We start from the raw sequence: 6,835 nt of genomic DNA on the forward strand, positions 1-6,835 counted from the left end.
AGAGCTGGGACTCTTCTGTCTGGTCAAGAGAAGGGCTGGGGGGAAACTTATCAATATGTATAAATACCTGATCTGGGAGAGGAGAAAAGAAGATGGAGTCAGACTCTTTTCAGTGGTGTCCAGTGACAGGACAAGAGGCAGGGGCACAAATGGCAATACAGGAAATTCCATTTGAACACAGGAAAAAAACAAAGAAAAAACCCCTTTTTTACTGTGAGGATGGTCAAACACTGGAACAAGTTGCCAAGGGAGGTTGTTGGGAGTTCCCATCCCCATCCTTGGAGGCACTCAAAATCTGATGGAATACAGCGCTGAACAACCTCCTCTAGTTTACCCCGCGATGCTGTGATTCTGTGAAGAGACTGACAAGGCTGACGCACACAGACGACTCTGTTACCTTTCCACTGCTATTCCCTTTATAGGTGGTGTAGCCAGGAGTTACAGGATCATTTTGAAGAAAGTGATAAAAACAGCTTTGACCAAACAAACAAACAGAAAAGCTAAGTATGCCAATGAATCTTATACCCAATGTTTTAATCTCTGATATTGCTCCACTGGCTAGAGGGGATTTAAACAAAAAGAAAATTGGCTTCTTGTTTTGCTCTATGGGCTGTTGTTTATTAGCAAAAAGCTTTAGGATACTGTGAATAAACTAGGCACAGGGGTTTAGTTGATAGTGAATTCTTAATAGTTGCTGTGTTCGCGATTTGCCTGTAGATATACCTATAGATTTGGAACCCTTATTTCCGTTTAAGTTCAAAATTCATTGTAATGTTGACCTACTCTACATACAGGTTCCTGGCAGCACTGTGATTCTTCCTTCGTTTTAGGATAACGATAAGAAGGATAACTTCATGGTATGATGCTATTTGGCTGGCATCGGAAAGCCTGAAGGGCCAAATATTTGCCTTGCTGCCAAGAGACTTCTCTAGTTCTGCCTCCTGCAGATGAGCTTTTTCTAACATCTTGGTGACTGAGTGTAAACAGCATTATCTGCCTCTGCCCCTGGTGGTTTTGGCACACCCTGTAATTAGATAGCAATACTACAGCATCTAAATGAATAGCCCCTCACAATCTGATTTTGCTGCGACAAAATCAGGTCCTCTTTTACAACAGAAAAATACGTGTATACACGTTACTTAACCACAAATCTGTCTTACAAGCAAAGTGGTGCCATCAGTGTTAACGAACGGTGTTGTTCCCTCGTTTGCTGCAATGGGATTTAAATGGGGAAGAGAGGAAGAGTGAAAATGCATGCATCATTCCCGGCTGGATCATTTTTGTTGTCTGGCATTTTAGCCTGGAAAGAATGTTTCTCGCATTCAGCCTAGCCTGAACAAAGACTGCCAGGTGTTTATTTAACGAGGCAGCCATTTGCTGCGCTGGGGCTGAAAGCAAGCGCAGTTATGGGTGCTGGCTGTCCTGACCAAGAGGAATGCTGCGTACGTGTGCTACTGGAGGGGCTGGGATGCTCAGCCGGGGCCCTTTTGAACTTTGTTAATCGGAGCTGTTTGTCATCGCATTCCAACGCCTGCCCTTATCCCTCTGAACCTCCTGTATTGCCTGTTTAGCAATGCTTTTATGCCCCTGAGCCCCAGCACCCCAAGGGCCGGAGGTGCTCAACTGGCCCAAGCAGACGAACCGTGGGGAGTTGTTGTGGTAGATGACAACCGTCGTGAATATAAGCACAAAGTACTTGGGAGTGCTCGGTGCCATCGTACCAAGCGGCTTCGGCAACGTGAGCTGCAGAAGTATCACTTCAGTGCGATATGGCCAGAGCACAGCGCCAGACAGATTTTCAGCTCCTGGAGCGGTAAATACAGGAGCATCAGCGAGCACCACAAACAGGTCTTAAATTAAAGGGTGCTGCTTATAAACTGCATCATAAGAAAAGAAGGAAAAAAAAATTATAGCAATTAATGTTCTTAAGCTACACGCGTGATCAAAAATAGCCTTTAGATTCCCCAATGGCTATTCAGTGGTTGCACTGATTATTTTTCCTACTATAACCCATTAACATGAAGAAGCTGGAAGCAAAGAGACTGTAGGGAGGAAGGAAAAAAACCATGTGTGTGGGGGGGGTGTCTACCTGGTCAGAATGAACAATCCTTTTCACAAAGGGCCAGAGAGCTGCGAGTTTAAGAACAGGCATTCACAGTCCCTTGTCCAGTGACAGAAACCAAACAACGTGACTGCTGTATAAGAGAATGAGAAATGCAGCTCCCATATTGCATCCAGCATCGCCTGCGAGAGGTGGTCTCCTGCTGTGGCCTCTGTTCAGAGGAGGGGACTGAAAGGCCAGAGGAAATAACTCCTGACTATATTAAGGAGTTACTTGGTTAAAACGTAGATTGTAGCCATATGTTGCTTTGCCTTGACCTCCCCTCAGAGCTAGATCTTCCCAGAGAAATGATCTAGTTTGATTTTAGGCAATGTGTGCTACAGCAGAAGAGATTAAAAAGCACAGATCATCCATAGTCACTAAAACATTTCTGGAATGTTTTGGACTCATTGCTACCCTCAGCCTCCTTCCCCAGTTGTAAGGGGCAGGGGCTGCAGCTGGTTTTCTGTAAGGGTAACACTTTTTCGTGCCGTTTTCCCCTCATTTCTTGTCCCAAATACCCTTGCATGGTGAGAGGAACCGTGTTTGCTTTGCAAAGAGGTATGTCATGGTTTAACCCTAGCCAAAACCAGCACAAGGTAATACATCAGAAATTAATTGAAAATTCCCTTCAACGGGGCTGGGAAAATTTTCAGGCTCAACTATTCTCCCAGGCATTACTGTGCTTTCAACACCTTAAACAAAAAAAGTACTTTGCATTTTGCTAGCATCTGTCATCAGTATTATCTGGCAGTAGTGTCCAAAGACATCCTTTTTTTTTTTTTTTCCAGAAATGGAGGAGGTTTTAATTTGGGCTCTAGAAATACAGCCCAAGGTTTGCCCAGATGTTCCTGATGTCTAAGATGAGTTGAGCACGATGATGTTTAGTAAGAGCTGGGAGCTAAGGTGGCTTGGACCATGCCTCTTGCACTCTTTTGAAGGTCAGTTTGAAGTTCGACTGAATTGAAGCGCAGAGCTTTGGCAGCATTTTTGAAGCGTTTCAGAATTTAACTAAGTCTCAAAATGTATTTGGTTCATTTGCTGAAAGATAAGCATGATGAGTAAATACTAATACTTGACACTTTATATTGTTTCTTCTGTTGGTAATAATCAAATTGCTCAAGGATATCGTGAAATAGTGCTTCGTGGCCTTCCAGCATGAGAAGGTTTTTCTGCTTACTTGGTCCTTTAGTGTCCCAGTGTGTTTATTGTACAGAGACAGGTATTGGCTGTCAAGACTCTATATTGTTCGCACTGTCCAAAGCACAAAACCAGAGCATGAGGCTCCGCCATTGTGTCTAATGTAACAGCACAACATGTAAATCACCACAAGTAAATAATTTCAAACTGTATCAACAGTGTGTCTGCATTCTTTACTCTAGGGTAAGTCCCCTCTGCTTGCAGCTCATGTCAGGGGTACGAAATACTGGGGTGAGTCAAGAGAAGGTCCTCTGAGGGGTGTCATCAAGGGTTGGGTGTACGATCAGAAGGGGAGCAGTCAGCAATGGAGTCCTATTCTGGCCAAGCATAGGAAATCTTTTGGCTTTTTCAGCAAGGCGGCAGCTAAACAAAGCTGTAAAGGCTTTCCCGCAGCTGCGAGGAGGTTAGGGGATAGGATCTGGGAATCAGATACCGCCCAGATCCTGGCTCCATCTCCGAAACAAAACTAAGAAGTGAATTCGGAGTCGGTCTTTTTGCTGATCTCAGTACTTTCAAGGTAGTGCTGATGATACCCTGTAAACCGCGCATCTGTAAGGAGGAATACCTACTTAGCTGACCTAATACTATCACTGGAATTAGCTGGTTCCTAACAAGATATAGAGATCAAAAACTGCACATGAAAGTAAGAGAAAACAAGATTTTGGGGGCAGGAATGAGAAGCGTTTGCCTCATTGACAGTTTGGGGGCACTCTCGCACCCGTCACAGTCAGCGGTAAAGCACAAGGAGAAACAACAAAGCGAATCTGCCGGGGCCGCAGGTTGCTCCTGGCTTTGCAAAGAGGGCTGCCACCAGCCTGTCAGCTGTGGAGGTGGAGGGAAAGAAGCTGTATTTTTGCCGCAGAGGGAGTTGAACACGGGTGGTACGTTTGCCAGGGACAAACGGATTAGTGGGGGGTTACTCCTTAATTCCCAGCCCAGTGTATCCAAAAGCAGCAATAGCCGCCACAGAGCCATTCTTCTCTTAACCCTGCTGTTCATTGTCACTTCAGATTTATTAGAAGCTTTTTTTCCCCCACGGTATTTAAAAATTAAAACGGGACTGGCCCGTAATCCTCTGTCTGCCACGAGAGAGCGGCACCTAATCCAGCAGCTGTGTCGCAGCCATTACCAGCGCTAGCCCTGGAGGCTTCCAGCCGGTTCCTCCGCTTCCCTGAACTCTTAGTGACCGCTGAACGTGGGATAAACCCGGCGAGGAACGGGCTCCAAAACGCCCCTGAGAAGACAGCTCAGACCTGAAACTATCCGGTTTTCCAGGACAGCTCTCCCGAGCATCACGAGGTGGGATGGCAGCCCGGAACGTGGCTCCGCGAACTCCATCCCTGTCCCGGCTCCGGCCCCTCCGAACTGCTCTCCCACCCCCAGAGGGACCACCAGCCTCCCCAGAAACGAGGCGGCTGACGGCATCGCAGACAGCGCACTTGTTTTTCCCCCTTGGATCAAAACGACTTCAAACGGGGGACTTCAGAGAGCCGAAAAGTCTGGTTAGCGCATATGCTGTTCTGCGGGAGCCTTTGATTATCCTTCAGATATTTTTAGAGCCCCTATAAACGAGCTGTGGCTCCACTCGTGTGGCAACAGCTCCGTGAGAAGCAGCCTCTGGTCCCCTGCGCCCGCTGCTCTGTGCCACCGCGGAGCCCAACCTGGCACCGTCCCGACGCCTGTTCCAGCCCTCTGATTTAAACAACCCCTGGGGGGGGGGGGGGGGGGCACCCGCTTAAAACCACCGATGTGCTTCGGCTGCCCACGTTTTCCCTCCCGTCTCAGGAGAAGCAGATAGGGAAGACAGCCCCCAGCAAGCACCGCAAACCCCCTCTGGTTATGCCTGCAAGTCCTCGGCATCGCAGGCACCGCAGCCCTCCTGGTTCCAGGAAGAAACAAGGCGTTGGGTTTTTTTGCTAAATCAGGTTTTAAGTGCCAGCTGCTAACAGCAGCCGTCTCCGTGGAGCACGTCCAGGACACCAGCAGAGCTGGGGAAGAGCGTGCCAGGCTTTAATGCTATGACAACCAACACGGAGGAATTTTTCAATTTCCTTTTCACTCATATTGACATAAGGATCAGCGGTCCTAAAAATGACGGACACCTCTAGCCCTTGATCAGATAAATTTGTGCAAGCTTCCCTTCCTGACACCGACTCAGACCGTGCACTTTGCTTGAAGGGATCTTGCTTTTAAGTCTGCAGTTTGAAGTTATCAGCAAGGAGGCTGATCACTGCCGACGGCGGCAGTCAAGTGTCCACAGCACAAAACCACTTCTAGGAAATTAATTGCAAATCAGCAATGCATTTCACACGCTGCTCTTACTCTTTGCACGCGGTTGAGGTGCTGAAAGCGAAGCATTGCCCTGCTTTGTGCGCTGCTAATTGACTAGCAAAGGCAAAAACCCCGGAGATGAGGTTTCCACCACTGGCTGCCGGGTGCCCAGCAAACCCAGAGCTCGTGAAGTTGGAGCCAAGCCCTGACAACCACTAGGATTTTGCCGGGCTTGCTTACTGCTCAAAAATAAGCGATTTTAAATCACTACAGTGAATGCTGCCAGAAAATGGCAACTTGTTTGTAATACTTGGACTGCTTGATGACTTCGAGGAAGTCACTAACAGCAACCTTTTCTATTGGATCACTACTCGGGGCTATTCTCACTTCCGAGTCTAGAATTTGCCTCTCGCTTCCAGCCCCTGTGACTACTGTCCCTGGTTAAGATTGTGGGGCATTAATTCTGAACCCAAAATTTCTGCACAGCCCATCACCCATGGGGACTGAGGCGTCTGCACACATGCTTTCCCCGGGCCCAAGAGCCCTCTAAGCCCAAACCTGCCTCGAGGCCAGAATTTCCACCCAAATTTCCTTTCCTTCGGGAGGGCCAGCAAGCTGTGTAGCACTGGCACCTTGCAACCAGAGCAGCCACAGCTGGGCATCAGGTTGAAGTCCTAGACTATAACTAGCATCCATGTGACAGTGGAGCTTCAAAGAAGGAGCAAAAAACTGTTGATACCATATGCATCCTTTGCATTAAATATTTACTAGAGGGCTAAACTGCTCGTACACTTCATCTAACACTGGCTTACCTGCTGGCATCCATTCCCAGGGATCCATACCCAGGATCAGGTGGAAAACCCTCCAGGCCCGGTTAAAATAAAGAGCCAGTCCTGTTTATGAGAGCTTTCACCTCTACGTACGGAAGCTATCGGTATCAACACTGGCAGTACGCAGTGCCACATACAGGATCCATACAGTCGGCCGCACAGCTTCCTCCTGTGTTTTCTGGTTCCCCCCACCGACACACAGACCCGCTCGCAGCTGAGCAAGCAACTGTTGGAGCTGGAAGGGTTTTTTTTCCTGCCTGTATTTCTCTCTAGCTGCGGCTGGCACCCTGTAGCAGGGTTGGCTTCAACCTTTGCAGCGTCCTCCCTGCTTGTACTCCTGTGCAAACCCGAACTGCAGGGAAGGAAGGACAGCCCACGGTCCCTGCTGCAGCTTCGCTGTGGGGTCTATCTGTCTCCAGCAGCAGCCAGGCTG

This window comes from Accipiter gentilis, chromosome 22 (genome assembly GCF_929443795.1).
Source record: "Accipiter gentilis chromosome 22, bAccGen1.1, whole genome shotgun sequence".
NCBI lineage: Eukaryota > Metazoa > Chordata > Aves > Accipitriformes > Accipitridae > Astur > Astur gentilis.